Here is a 14,475-nt window from a genome sequence, read left to right on the forward strand (position 1 = left end):
AGGTCCTAAGCAACTTATCAAGACCCTGTCTTTAAATAAAATATAAAAAGGGCTGGAAATGTGGCTCAGTGGTTCAGCACTCCTGGGTTCATGTCCTGGTACCAAAAAAATTTATTAGCTTGCCTATTCTTCTACAAAATAGGTATACATTAAAAATATTGCTCAAAACCATAAAATATATATTATTTCTTTCCTTTGCTATATATACATATAGTTTCCTGAAAATGCATCATCTTTCAATAAACAAATGCAAAAACTGCCTTATATACTTCTCTGCTATTTAGTATTATAAAATACAAAATTATTACAATATAATTAATTAGCTCCTAAATTCAAGGGGCTCGGGTTGTAGCTCAGCGTAGGAGCACTTACTTGCCTTGCATGAGTGAGGCACTGCATTTGATTCTCAGTACCACATAAAAATAAGTAAATAAAGGTATTATGTCCATCTACAACTAAAAATTTAAAAAGAGCTAAATTCAAGAGATTTGTAAACCAATACAGCAGCAAACAGTCTCCTGTACAAAAGTCTATTAAGAAAAAGTCAATTTTGTTACAGATTACATAAAAATGCCAGTCAATAAATGCAGTACAAATGCAAAAAAGAGCTTTGCTTCATCAGCACGTTCTTCAGTCTTGTTTGAACTAGATGCGAAACTTACTGTTCACTTTTTGGTTCATCTTGTTTTACATTAAGCTCTTGATCAACTTGTTTCATTTATTCTGGTAAGCCAGCATATTCCATGGGAACAAGTTCTGCTAAATTAAAGACATAGGTATGATGATTAGGGATTTTAGTTTTTTTCCATGAGTTTTTATCAATTTGCTGATAGCATTTTATAAGCCATCCCAGACTGGGCATTTTTCTTTGAGTTGTTGCACAATTTAAATAAACTATCATGTGGTTTATTACTAGCTCCAAAGTGCCAATAACATACTTAAAGAAATCCATCCGGTATAGTTAGATTGATCACTTTCAGATATAAAACAGACAACAAATCCATCCCTGTAATATCTTCCATAGCTGATAAATTTTTTATAGGGTTCAGTTGCCTTCACGTCAACCCCCTGGTGCTGTTCTCAAATCCTGAACATATGCCAGCATCAAACATCTTCTGTTTCCTGTGCTGCTGTAAACTCAGGGATGGAGCCTTTCCTAATTACTTCCGCAGTTTGGGGTTTAGGAAGATCATCTTCCCACCCACATTTGTTACTGTTCTCTGATGGTGTATCCAAACCATCTAAGTCAATCTCCCCACTTTCATCCAGATCATCTAACACAGAGCCATCACTTTGGTCCAGTGTCAGGCTGATGTCTGGAGCCATTAGTTTCTCACTTTTTTTTTTCCATTAACGTCTAGTGAGCCAGGCTGGCTCTCTGGTCCATTACATCTAGTATATCTGCTTCAATACCATCATCTTCTAATAAAGGTATCGGGAAAATCTTCATCTTGTCATTCTTCTTTCAGTTCTACACCTTGCATTCTCAGCCTAGATTCTATGTCAACCATTGACATAGAACCAACATTCCCGGGGGAAGCCTTGGCCCCCTCATCCTCTGTGCCCCTCTAGGCAGGCGGCATGGGCCAGGTTGCAGGAGGCAGCCCCAAGCAAAGCCCACTTCCCTAGGTGGGTGGTAGAGACGCCGGTCCAATTCCCCAGCCCAGTTCCCCCACCACAGCGGCAGGAGCAGTGGCAGCAGTTGACCAGGAAGCAGTCCTAGGAGACTTTTAATTTAGCCCATTCACATCATCACTCTACTCTGATGGCTTTAAAAGTTCTTTCTTTAAAGAAAATTTTTTTAGAATTTCCAATCATCTTGATGGTCTTTTAAGAACTCCCTTTATATAAAATTCATATATTTATACATTTATATATATTTTTCATTTATGCAAAAATTTGTAAAGTACTGCCACATACATTATTTAATTTGATCAGCATCATAACAATAGAGGTAGGCAGGGCAAGGACTTTTACCCCCAATCGTATTATTTATTTATTTATTTTTAGTACTGGGGATTGAACTCAGGGACATTTGACCACTGAGCTATATCCCCATTCCTATTTTGTATGTAATTTAGAGACAGGGTCTCATTGAGTTGGTTAGTGCCTCACGGTTGCTGAGGCTGGCTTTGAACCCATGATTTTCCTGTCTCAACCTCCCAAGCCACTGGGATTACAGGTGTGCCATGTTGCCAAGCTGTATTTATTTATTTGTCTTTTGCAGGACTGAGGATTGAATTCAGGGGTACTCTTACCACTAAGCTGCATCCTCAGCCCTTTTTATTTATTTGTTTATTGGTACTAGGGATTGAATCCAGGGGTGCTTAATATCTGAGCCACATCCCCAGCCCTTTTTATATTTTGTTTACAGACAGGGTCTTGTCAAGTTACTAAGGGCCTCACTAAGGCTGACTTTGAACTGAGGCTCCTGCCCCAGTTTCCCAAGCCACTGGGATTACAAGATTGCACCACCACACCTGGCTTTATTTGAGTCAGGATCTTGCTAAACTGTATAGACTGACCTTGAATTTGAGATCCTCCTGCCTCAGTCTTCTCTGAGTTGCTAGGATTACAGGCATGCTCCACCCCAGCTTTATCCCCAATTTACATTAGCAAATTAGAAAGAAGGAGCCTCAGAGAAGTTGAGTCCCATGGCCAGTAACTGCCAGCCCATAAGCTGGGCTCCTGCTCTGGTCTCATACCTGCTCAACAGCATGTCTGTGCTTTATCTTTCCAGCCCGAGAAAATAAGGCATTGAAATTCAGTTGACAACCAAGTGCTGGTGTCAGCAAAGTCATGCCTGCAAGATTAATATGGTAAGACAAAATTTTAAAAGAGCAAAGGAAACTTTAGGCACCTATCTAGCAGATGGATTTTAACTTGAAAATTAGGATTGCAGATGTTGATTGAACATTTAAAATAAAGGGTTTCTGCTATTACATTATTGAAAGCTCCACTATTCCATGTATAAAATCATCAATAGTAGTAAAAAATGGGTATAAATAATTTGCACCACAAAGTAACTTTTTTGGGGGGGGTACTGGGGATTGAACCCATGGGCATATAACCACTTAGCTACATCCCCAGCCCATTTATATTTTATTTTGAGACAGGGTCTTGCTAAATTGCTGAGGCTGGCTTTGAACTCAATATCCTCCTGTCTCAGCCACCACTGCTCCTGGTTACAAAGTAACTTTTTAAGTCAGTGTTTCACCTCCTTTTTATCTGTTTCTTATCAGGATAATAAATGAGTGACAAACTGGTTTGGATTTCCTTTCCTCTTCTTGTTCTTGTTTTCTTTTTCCTTGGTTAAAATCCTAGTAGATGCTGAAATGGTTTAAAGTCAAAGGTGGAAGAAGAAACCTTTTCAAACAGACTGTTTTGGGAGAGACAGTTATTGAAACCGTGACCATGGCACTGTCCACAAGAAAATCTTATGCTGATAAGTCACCTTATTGCAACTTCAGGTCAATAATGATTATTTGGATTCTTTAACAAAATGATGCTGAAGCAAAAAAAAAGTGTTTTAAGACTTACATAATTACTCCAGCTATTGAACTTGATTTTGTGAGATATGAGACAATCTTTTTGAAGAAAGTACCAATAAATTTGCCATAATACCCTGAAGTTAGAACTGATGTTAAGGTAATCTAAAACATTACACACATCAATCCCAAATGCTTCAAGGATTGTGGGGGGAAAAATTCTACCTTTTAAAGCCTCAAATATTTACTGATGACATTGTTTACCAGTAAACAGTGGTAAGTAAGTGGTTTACAATACCGAGCAAATGTCAAGGTTAACAACAACAACAAAAATGAGAACATTTAGCTATCATTCAAGAGGTAACTTCAAGGGTCTCTTTACCTCCTTGATACTTGGAGATAGGTCTCAGGTAAAAAGTCCAAGCAAGGGTCTGTTACTATTATTGGACAAGGCTGCTTGAAGGGGTCATGTGGCATCAACCACTCACAAAATTAGAAAATTAAATCCTAACATCTGTTTTTAAATAATTTTAAATTTTCTTCCAAGAAGATAAGAAAATGAAGAATAAATCAGTCATCTAAAACTTGTTTGCTCACATGTTGTAGCAGACACAGCAGAACATGGTGATGATGTGGTGGGCAGGGACAGGGAGCCAGGCTTGGTCTTTCCTGTGGGACTTTGGGCAAGCTTTCTTACCCTCTCTGTGCCTCAGCTGCCTTATCAATGGACAAGAAGATGATGCTAGTATGTACCTCAGAGGTGGCTGTGAGAATTAAATGGTTTAAAATATGTAATAGTGCTCATAACAGTGCCTAGCACAGTGAACACTCTAGATGAATGCTTGCTACTGTTGTAAAAATTGAAAGGTGGAACATAAATATCATTTGAAAGTTTATTCAAAATCAAGGAAGCTTCTGGGTATAGTGGCACACCTGTCTTTATAACCCCAGAAGCTTGGGAGGCTGAGACAGGAGAATAACAATTTCAAGGCCAATCTCAGTAGTTTAGTGAGGCCCTAACCAATTTAGTAAGACCCTGCTCAGAATAAAAAATAAGAAGGGCTGGGGATGTGGCTCAGTGGTTAAGTGCTCTGGGTTTAAGCCACTGTACAAAAAGAAAAGAAAAGAAAGTCAAAGAAGTTGTGCAGAAAAATATCAGGAGTATGTTAGATTATTTAGAAGGTTAGTAAAGATGGTTTTTATAAGTATGCCTTCTGATTTCCAATGCAGCACTCCTAGAGAACACCAAGTTAGTATTTTCATAATTACTACTTCTGAACTTAATAGTAAACTTTTATCAGTTAACCCTTAACAAATGACTCAGAAAGAATATACTGTTATATTTTTAAAAAGAACATTAATATATTTCTACATGCTGATTTGAAGACAATGAAAGAATTTTAAGAAATAAGGAGAATGCTGTTCCCAGCCAATTTGTGGTGCTGCAAATTCTTGAATCTATGCTTTGAAGGCAGAAATCTAAGAGAAAATAGTGTGGCTCTTGCATTTGACTGGATTATAAACCAGTGAGTGTTCTCAGCAAAGGATGTTAAGAATTTTTCTATATTCCTAATTCTATTGTGTCTCAGGATGAGGCCCACCTGGGAGTTCAGGAAGAGTCCTATTCTGAGATGTAGACAGGAGTTCTACTGCAGCACACAGAAGGAAGGACTAGTACCAAGAGATAGACTCCCCTTGGGGGGAGGGTCCAAACAGGTGCAAAAGGACCACTGGGAAAGGGTAGATTTGGCTGATGAAATGAATTTTTTTTTTTGTACCAGGGATTTAACTCAGGGGCACTTAAGCACTGAGCCACATCCCCAGCCTTTTTTTTTATTTTATTTAGAGACAGGGTCTCACTGAGTTGCTTAGGGTCTCCCTAAATTGCTGAGTCTGGCTTTGAACTCATGATCCTCCAGCCTCAGCCTCAGCCTCCTGAGCTGCTGGGATTACAAGTGTGTGCCCCTGCACTTGGCTTGGAATGAAATATTTGAAACTTACGCTAAGTACAATAGTTCAATTTGTTTTTTCTTTTATAGTTCTATTTGTTGACATTTAACAAACACACATCCAAACTGTATAGATACTGATTCCAAAGCACTCAATGAATAAATGATCTTTGGAAAGTTGATAGCTAATGTGTCAGAGGTGGAATTCAAAGATAAATGGTTCATAGGGCTGGGGATGTGGCTCAAGCGGTGTCTCGCTCGCCTGGCATGCGTGCGGCCCTGGTTCGATCCTCAGCACCACATACAAAGATGTTGTGTCCGCCGAAAAACTATAAAATAAATATTAAAATTCTCTCTCTCTCTCTCTCTCTCTCTCTCTCTCTCTCTCTCTCTCTTTCTCTCTCTCTTTAAAAAAAAAAGTTAAAAAAAAGACAAATGGTTCACAAAGCTGAAAAGCTATGCTATGCATAGCATTTGCAATAATATAGAAAGATTGGAAAGGGCTAAATTATATAAAATTACAGCAAAAAATTAAAATAATTTAGCATAATAGCACAAGGAACTTCACTTCATATTAATATACTTCCCACAATACCTAATCTACTCCGATTAATTTCTAATATTTAATTCTAATTGTGCACTACATAGTGACAGTTTGGTTTATGATGGACTGCAGAGACAACAGTGGTCCCATATATATGATAGTGGAGCTGAACATTTCCTATTACCTGGAAAAGGACTGTGGAAAGAGAGGTAAGAAAGCAGGAAAGTGCAGGAGAAGAAAGGAAGAAGCCCCAAGAAAATTCACAGGGAAGAGATTTACACAGGCTTTTGCAGACCCTGACAAACTCCTTAAAAAGTCTGAAACTAGGCATGGTGGCGAACACCTGCAATCCCAGCTCAGGCTCAGGAGGGAGGATCAAAAGTTCAGGGCCAGCCTGGGCAACATAGCCACAGCCTATGGAGGGGTGTTGGGGATGTAGCTCATCAGTAAAGTGCCCCTGGGTTCAATCCCTGAGGGCCAGGAGAGGGGGAGTTTGCAAACATGGATCCCAATGCTGAAAGGTTTTCATTTATAGAGAGGAAAGTTCATGGTACATTATCTGCTCATAAGCAGATTTACAAAGAGAAAACAATCACACCAGGCAAAGCTCCATGGATATATTTCTGTGACATCTCCCAGTGAGGAAACAGTGACACCTCCCAGTGAAGAAGAGCCTCTGGCAGCTCTTCAGGAGGGATTCCAGAAGAAGGCATGGCTGTCGTAGGAGATGACAGCTCCATCCATGTTACTGACCATGAAGAACTTGGGGCTGGGGATGTGGCTCAAGCGGTAGCGCGCTCGCCTGGCATGCGTGCGGCCACATACCAACAAAAGATGTTGTGTCCGCTGAGAATTAAAAAATAAAAATATATAAAAAAAAAAGAAAGTTAAAAAAAAAAAAAAACTTCTGGTGGATGATCCCAATCCCGGGTAGGCCTAGGCTAATGTTTGTGTTTGTTTCTTAGCTTTATATATATATATTAACAATTTAATGTTATTAATTTTGGGACAGGGTCTAGGTTGCCTAGACGAGGCCTCGAACTGCAGTCTAGCCTCAGCCTCTCAAGAAGCTGGGATTACAATGGGAGGAATAGATGAACTCTAGATAGGGCAGAGGGGTGGGAGGGGAAGGGAGAGGGCAGGGGGTTAGAAATGATGGTGGAACGAGATGGACATCATTATCCAAAGTACATGTGTGAAGACATGAATTGGTGTGAATGTACTTGGTATACAATCAGAGATGTGAAAAACTGTGCTCTGTATGTGTAATATGAATTGTAACACATTCTGCTATCATATATATAAAAAAATTAATAAAAAAGAAGCTGGGATTACAGGTTGTCTGCTGCCTGTGTCTTTAACCCAAAAGTTTAAATAGTAGATATGTGCATGCCTGAAATCTCAACTTCTTGGGAAGCTGAGGCAGGAGGATTGTGTATTTGAGGCCAGCGTGGGCAACATAGCAAGAACTCGTCTCAAAAAATAAAATAAAACATAAAAGTAAAGATAGAAAAAAAGTTTACAGATAAAGATATAAAGAAAATATTTTGGGATTTCTGTACAATATGTGTCATTACAAAAGTCTGAAAGTTGAAAAATGTACAAAATACATAAAATACAGAGTAAGCTGAGGTTAACTTATTATTGAAGAAGAAAAAAATGTTAACACATTTAGTGTAGTTTAATTGCAGTGTTTATAAAATCTACAACAATGTACAGGAATGTCCTTGGACTTCACATTCACTCCCCACTCACTCACTCACCCAGAGCAACTTCCAGTCCTGCGGGCTCCACTTAGAGTCAGTGCCATGCACAGGTGTAATATTTTTTTAAAAAGTCTTTTATATCAAATTTTTACTGTACCTTTTCTATGTTTAGATATGTTGGGCTACATAATCCATTGTATGATAATTGTTTGCAGTATTCAGTACAGATTTTAGCCAGGATCCTATGGCCTAGGTGTGCAGTAGGCTACCTATCATCCAGGATTCAGTAAGTGCTCTCTGATGTTTTCTTAATACCAATTCACTTAATGGTGCACTTCTCAGAACATATGTCATTAAACAACACACAATGGTATTGTGCCAATACCAAGAAACTCTTTCAAAAATCTAGTAAGTTATACATTTCAGAAAGAACTAAACAAAAAATACACTTAGAAATACTTTCTGCCAATTTGTTATTTGCCAATGGACCACAAGAGGGCACTTATTAAAAGAAAGCTATTTATCCTTAGTGGAAGGGTAGTGGGACACAAAATATCATCAAAGAAGAGTTTTACAGGTGCTATGGCTACTTTTTTATGCATTCATCAAAATGAATCATATTTTGCTGATGCTTTTTTTCCACTTCCACTAAGCAATCAAATTTATATTCTGAATTATATTTTGAGTTACTAGGACCACTTATATATAGGTCTGTCTCTCAATAAATATATTGCTTTGTTGTCTATGTGCCAGTATTCATTCATATAAATATATTTATTGATGAATCATATATGAAATATATAATTATATATTAAGCATATAATTTATATTTAATTTTAAAGGTTGGTAGACTATGATTATATACCAGGATTTATGATTTAATACCTCCCTTTTATAGAATTGATCTCTTCTTTTTCTTCTTGATACCAGGGATTGATTGAACCCAGGGCACTTAACCACTGAGCCACATCCCAGTCCTTTCTTATATTTTTATTTAGAGACAGGGTCTCTCTGAGTTGCTTAGGGCCTCATTAAGCTGTTGCTGAGGATGGCTTTGAACTTGCAATTTTATAAAAATATAAATATCTATTATAATAATATGTATTATTATAATTAATCTACAGAGAAGGAGATAGAGGCCTAGAAAGAGAAAATAATTCACCTAAGGTTACACAGTTACTAAGAGTAGAACAATCTGCATTTGGACTCTGTTCTCTTAGCCACTAGACTATCTTGTTTTAAAAACAACTCTGAATTGTATCCTATAAATATGTGCTGAGTGCCAGAACATGCCAGCTCTTGTTTTTAGATCAGGGATGTTCAATAACATTTTTGACAATGATGAAATGGCTCTATAACTGTCCTGCCCAATACAGGGACACTAGCAATGTGAGGCTATTGAGCACTTGAAATGTGGCTAGTACAACCGAGAAACTGAATTTTAAATTTCATCTCAAGGAAACAAAGTTGAAGTTAAGTAGTCATATGTGGTTCGAGAGCTACCAAAATAGCATAGTTCTGGCAGAGAGGGAAACATCAGCAAAAATCCAAGATCCTTGTTCCTGTGGAGTTCACATTCTGAGATGGGGAGTATCAATGAGAGGGGAAAAGATAGACAAGAGCCGTATAGGTAATAACTTACATAGCATGTAAAGGGCTACTGAAAATGAAAAGGTACCACAGAGTGGGGAGGGGCTGGGATGCATTTTAAAACAGGGTGGTCAGACTGAGATGCGAACTCCTCCATCATTGGCTATTATAACTCAGTCCCAAACAATTTCAATTCCAATCTCCCTCCTCCTCCCCTTTCTCTTAGGAGTCCAGCAAGGGGCAGCAAGGGGACTGGGAAAGGATGCTTGCCTTCTGAACTGGCCTTGCTCTGGGCCCACCTCATGCGGGCAGTCTTGGTCAAGGGGACCCAGTGCTGCAGGGAGGGCTTCCTAGGGGTCAGTGGGCAGGTTCATCCAGGCCCAGTCCATGGCTGAAAACGGGCCTCCACTACCGGCCTCATGCCCTCTTCAAATGTGGGTACCACTCTCTTTGGCAGTCTGAGCAGCCTGGGGCTCGTCCTCTTCTGGAAACCAGCTTCCTCCTTCTTGAGGAGCCGTGGGAACCGCCGAGAGCCCCGCTGCTGTCCACTAGGCTACAGTCCCTTCGCACCTGCTGGCCACTCCTCTCCACCCTCAGAAATCTCTCTGTGGGAAACCAGAACTGGTCTTCACATTTGGGACCCCTGTACTCCTGCTGTCCGAAGACTCCCACCAAGCTCTCCCAAGACCCTCCGCTGGTGCTCTGCTCTGATCGTGCGGTAACCGCACCTGGAGGACTGCAGGTTCGGCAGCTGAACAAGCATCCCTGGGAGAGAGATAAATGTATCCTCTTCCATCTTTTGTTGACCCCCTTGTTTTTATGAAGGGAAGGGGATAAGTCTGGACACCGCCCTTCCCTGCCTGGCACACTTTGCCTTGACTGATGACAAGTACCCATCTAAATTCCTCTCCCAGTATGGGCCGGTAGGCAGAGGGACAAAGGAGCAGCAGATTCGGCCGCCTTTGATTAGTCCTAGAAGGTGGTATTGTTAGTCACTCGTGGTGGCTTTCTTCAGAATGCCTGGTGTTTAGCACCTCTCCTCCTAAGCCTTGGTCCTTACCATCAGTTTGGGACAAGAGAATCGTACTTAACCCATCTTACACGGTTGGTATTAAATCACAAGTGTGATTTTTAACTACATAGTGAATCGTCAACAGAGGATCTAACCCACCCGCTCCCCGCCAGGGTGCAAAGCAAGCCCTGGGGGTTGGTTGTCTTGTCTGGTTCATAGAGAAAGGGAATCTTCAAAAGGGGTCACTCTTGAAATCCCCACTGACCAAGTGACCAAAACATATGAGGGAAGAAGAGAAATTTGAGAACTGAAGAGAGCACAATTGCTTTCAAACTTTCTTACAGAGGAAGACTGCAGATGCAACAGCACACCCAGAGTCCAGGGGAGCTTTGTCCTTGGCCACCGTGTCCTCCTGGCTCATCCTCTCCCCTAAGAATCATTTCCTCTGCCTCTGAAAGTGCCTGCAGCCCCCACCTCTCCCAGGTAAAGAGGGTTTTAAAGCATCCATCATCCGTTCTCTTCTTTACATTTTGTATTTTGGACAGCTCCTGGGCTTGTGCACATTAATAAATTTGTTATGCTTTTCTCTAATTAACCTTCCTTTTTTAAATGGGGGTTTTCAGCTATGAGCCTTTATGATGGGCAGGCAGGAAAGGGTTCACCCCTGTTTCCACCCCTACACTGACATGTCATCTGCTTTCTAAAAATCGTTAAATTCTGAACATTTCCCACATTTTTAATATGCTGTAAGGAATTTAATTTTTTAAATTTGTTCTAATTAGTTATACATGACATCAGAATGACTTTCATTTCATTGTACACAAATGGAGCACAACTTTTCATTTCCCTGGTTGTACATGATGTAGAGTCGCACCACATGTACAGTCACACATGTACCTAGGGTAATGATGTCCTTCTCATCTACAACCTTTCCTACCCCCATGCCCACTCTCCTTCCCTCCCTCCCCTTTGCCCAATCCAAAGTTCCTTCATTCTTCCAATGCAACTCCCCCACCCGCCCCGTCCCATTACAGATCAGCATCCACTTGCGTTTACTTCGCATAGCATGATTCTCCAACTCCATCTATTTACCTGCAAATGCCATAATTTTATTCTCTTTTAATGCTGAGTTATATTTCATTGTGTTGTTCATTTACAGTGTCTACTGCTGCTATACCTCTACAATGGCAGCATTGAACAGAGGCCACAGAGACCTTATCCCCTGTAAAGCCTAAGTATTTACTAACTGGTCCTGTTCTAAATCAATCATGGCAACTCGATTTTCCTTCCAGTGTTTATTTTTGGGAGGAGCATGAGATTCTCTTCTGGGTCAATAATACACAAAGGAATTCTATCAGAGAGCTGCTGGGGCAGGTTTTTTTTTTTTTTTCTGATGAAAAGGAGATAGGTGAAAATGCTTCCTTCCTGCTTGAATGTTGCACGTGAGGATATGGTAGACAGAACTGTGGCAGCCATTTTGTAGTTAGAGGGAAAAGTCAAGAGAATCAGGGAGAAATTCACTTAGAAATGGTTGAGCTGTTAAATCAACCAAACCTGGACTCTTTTCTAGATTTCTTTTTGTGTTTAAAATTAATATACTCGTAGGCTGCTGTGGTGACTAGGGAGGTTGAGGCAGGAGGATCACAAGTTCAAGGCCAGGCTCAGCAGCTTGGGAAGACCCTGTCTCAAAATAAAATTAGAAAGTGTGTAGGAGATGTAGCTCAGTGTAGAGCACCCCTGAGCTCTATCCTTAGCACCACAAAAATAGATGAATAAATCAACATGCTGATAGTTGGGCATTCTTCCTTATAGCCAAACTTGCCCTAAAGCATATGATATGAAATAATCTCTAAATAATGGCATAGTATTTCACCCTATTAATGATTCATAAGAACGTTATCTATTTATAGGCATTTTCCCAATTTTTTTCTATGATAAATTTTTGTCTTTTTTAAAAAATATAGAATTTACAAATAAAGCTCGTGATACATGCATGTCAATTGACTTACCTTCTTTCTTTTTTGCTGTACCACTACAAAACTGTCAAGGAAAAGACAAGTAAAAAGACCCTCTCTAGAACCTTCTCAGAACAATTGCATTGAATACAAATTATCTCTTTTATTTGGCAGCAATCCAAATCCATGTTGTACTTACATTCCATGTTAATGTATTTCCAATGCAAATTACATTTCATTCCAGATAAGATTTGATGAAGTTTTCAGCAAATTTGTTTCAGCAACCAAGAATATTTAATTGAAGCTGAAATTATGTAATTAAAAGCATTTTTTCTTCTTCCTCATTAACTAAAAGTACATTTGATCAAAATGTTTTGATTTTTTGGGGGGGGCACATTACTGGGGATTGAACCCATTTCCCTAAGCTACTAAGGCTGGCCTTGAACTTGTGATCCTCCTGCCTCAGCCTTCCAAGTCACTGGAATTATAGACGTACACTACCATGCATGCCACCACGTGTTTTTGATTTATTTGCAAATTCAGGTAACACACTTTGTGAAATTATTTCTCCTTGTGATATCATTAACCAGTACATTGTGAAATTCTGTTGCATTACCTAAGGCTCACTTTTCCATGTAGCCAATGTGTCTGTCCTTTCACTTGCGTCACACTTGCCACCCATCCAGGACCAGCTGCACTGATATCTCTGGGTTATGCAATCCCAAATTCAGCAAACAGCTTCTTGGAGTAGAAGGGACACTGCACTGCCTTTTTGAACTCATCTCTAAAATACTATTGGTTAGACCCATGTGTCCTCAGAGTATTAATCCTTGCCTATAAAACTCTATTCTCAGGGGCTGGGGGTATAGTTCAGTGGTAAAGCATTTTCCTAGCATGAATAAGGCCCTGGGTTCCATTCTCAGCACTGCAAACCACACCAAACCAAACCAAACCAAAGTATTCTCAGGAAGCCATTGGGAACAAAGTTTGCATGGGCACTTTTTTGATTCAGTGTTGACTAGAATGATTTTCTAATCAGTTCTCTGAGCTCCTGGGGAATGTTAAGCATTTTACCATGTTTACATTTGTTTCTCTATTGTTAAAATGAAGAGAGTAGAAAGAGCCAATTTTGAGAGGGATTCTAAGCCAATGAGAATTTTATAAAATATGGGAAGAGATGTGTTCCAAGAGTAAGAACTTCTAGTCCCTGCAACTCCCTTGCTTTGAAAAGGAAGCTTTCTGGGAGGTGACACTGCACAGCATGATGGCTAAGAGTTGGAACTCAACAGAACTTTGTCCAACCAGGCTCTTCCCTTAGGTCCTGTATGATTTGGGGCAAGTGAGTTGGCCTCTCTCTGTGCCTGAGTTTCTTCATGACTCCCATGTACACAGGCCACTGTGCTAGGCATGGGGTTTCAGCTGGCAAGCCAGCCAGGGAACAAATGGATGACAGTTTGAACAGAAAAGGTAACTTTGCAGATTAGGGGTTAATAATTTGAGCAAAATCCTGATTGTTTTGTAGTTTACAGAATAAATGGAGGCTGAGGGTCTCAAGGAGAGGTGGAGGAGAAGAGAAATGTAGAAGGCATGGCTTGGGATTGTAGAGAGTTTGGAACAGCTTTTGTAGGACAGGACAGGAAGGGATGGAAGAAAGAAAAGACAAGACATTAGGTTGGGGACTGATAGCCTAGCAAGGGTGAATATCCCCCATTGGAGCAGCAGCCTCATTTAGCACAGGGACTTCAAGGAAGCTGGTGATGCAGCTATCCCATGGCTGGGATGACCTTAAGAAAGGTTATGTGTCTCACTAAAGGTCATACAGGGACTTTGACACAAATATCCTGGCTCCAAGTCCAGAGCTTTCTCATCTCTAACAGGAGCTGAGTCTGTGCTCAATTAGGTTTTCTTTTCCTAGTCTGTAAAAGCCCCAGGACTAGCTGGTAGTGCCAGACTGCTGTAGGTTCCAGCTTGTTAGTTTACATGTCACTCTGGGCAAACTGTCTGGCTTGTTTCTATAGTTAATTGTCTTCCATAAGCCCAAGTTCCAAAGTGCAGATGCTGCAGAGCGCTCAACTACCAGGCTGTGTTACTTTCATAGCACTCACTGTGGCCAGGAAGGTCTGTTCTGTTGTGCACTCAATGCTACTAATAAGTCCTGTCAGATATTTCAGTCATCAACCTCGAATCATTTAAAGCAATTCGCAATAATCCAACACCATAAGCAAACAAGG

The 14,475-nt window shown here is 40.1% G+C and overlaps 1 pseudogene across 1 annotated transcript; it reads right to left on the minus strand.

The window, feature by feature from the left end:
- Positions 1-718: 718 nt before the first annotated feature.
- On the minus strand, positions 719-1,484 carry LOC308651946 (BCL2/adenovirus E1B 19 kDa protein-interacting protein 2-like; annotated as a pseudogene). The gene has a single exon. The product of its transcript is annotated as a BCL2/adenovirus E1B 19 kDa protein-interacting protein 2-like (transcript).
- Positions 1,485-14,475: the final 12,991 nt, after the last annotated feature.

Source organism: Spermophilus citellus (assembly GCF_964194105.1).
Source record: "Spermophilus citellus genome assembly, chromosome: 1".
Taxonomy (NCBI): domain Eukaryota; kingdom Metazoa; phylum Chordata; class Mammalia; order Rodentia; family Sciuridae; genus Spermophilus; species Spermophilus citellus.